Source organism: Penaeus monodon, chromosome 20 (assembly GCF_015228065.2).
Source record: "Penaeus monodon isolate SGIC_2016 chromosome 20, NSTDA_Pmon_1, whole genome shotgun sequence".
NCBI lineage: Eukaryota > Metazoa > Arthropoda > Malacostraca > Decapoda > Penaeidae > Penaeus > Penaeus monodon.
The window spans coordinates 12691932-12693494 of NC_051405.1; positions in this window are offsets into that span (position 1 = coordinate 12691932).

A 1563-nucleotide genomic window follows, 5' to 3' on the forward strand; every position below is an offset into this window, starting at 1 on the left:
CTCAAATTCCATATTCACCTGTATTACAAAGATCAATGGGTCTCAAGTACTGGTATAAACACAGGTGATAATGATATATAGAATGCCAGAATAAAAAAAAATATAGCATAAATATATTCACAGAATGCAAGAATAGTTAAACTTAGTTATACTGCATAAGCATTATGTAGATGAAATTATTTTGACTAAATCGCTGTGTACGTTTGTGTGTGCATATGTGTGTGCATGTCTGCATTTTGTGTATGAAATGATAGGACTATACAAGCCAGTAGGTATATGAGATTTGTTGGCCTTTGCCAGAATTCAAAGGCCTGGTGGTCTTCTTGTTGCATTATCTGGCCCTATTCTGAAGTATTACCAAAACATTCCTTATCTACCAATATGGCAATTTTTTTTCAGATATTTTCTTACTGATACTAAAATTTCAACATATTCTTTGGATCACTTTTAGATGCTCAATGTTAGGTGTGCCTCAGCTATATAATGCAGAGCAATGAACATTGTATCAGACAAAGGCTTAATTGAAGTCTTCTACATAATTATGTAGTGCTGCAAATAGTTATGGTTTCATTCTAAATAGTTAGCTATGAAGAGACCTTTGAAAAATGAAAGTAAATCACATAAAAATTTTGTATGTTAAGTTTACATTCAAAATCTGACATTTCATCCTCTCACAGTAATATGTATTTAGTATTCTTTCTCATGAATATTATAAGATCTATTACAAAATATATATATACTAATTAGGCATATGTATTTCTAAGGGCTATCATGAAAGCCACTATCATGTTTGTTCACTATAATTGATTACCAATATAGAGTTCCTGGTATTTTTTATAGATTCTTTCAAGCTTCTACATACTGCTTAACTACTCTTCCATACAGTTCATCCAATCTAACTTGTGAACTAATGTATATATTAAACAATCTTCTTTTCTTTTATCATAGGATACCTTGGATATTTCCTGACTTGCCATTAGTTAATCCTTCCCACCACAATAAGTAAACCTTATGGTTAAATTAGTTTTGAAAAAAATAATAATTATTAATGTGAAATATTTATATCTCAATATCTGTATTACATGGAGTGGCGAAAAACAAAGCCACTTTCCTTCAGGCGATGAAATAATCTTTCTGTGCAACAAGTACTTCTGACAATGACTGAATCCCTTCCAGTAAACACTAAAATAGCCATGGGCAGTGTACAACAATGTAAAACAGAGAGAAAGAGAACACTGTTTCGAATTACCTATCTCATCTAGAGAACAAATGAAACGGTTACGAAAACATCAAGGAAGGTTCCACCACTTTACGCAACATTGCTCTCCGAGCTGTCCGATGTCGTTGCCAATTTCTATTGTCCGTCTTCTGGTTTTCTCTGATTAAAGGGTTTGCTGCATAGGATCACTGAATTTCTTTAGCCGTAACGGAATATCTGGTTATAATTTTAATTCGGTTTTTTTTTTTCTGAATACAATTTGTACATCTACGAAGAATTTTGATCGTTGCCTTTCCAAGCATATATTACTCTTCTAGCCTTTTCTGATATAAATTTGCTTCAGT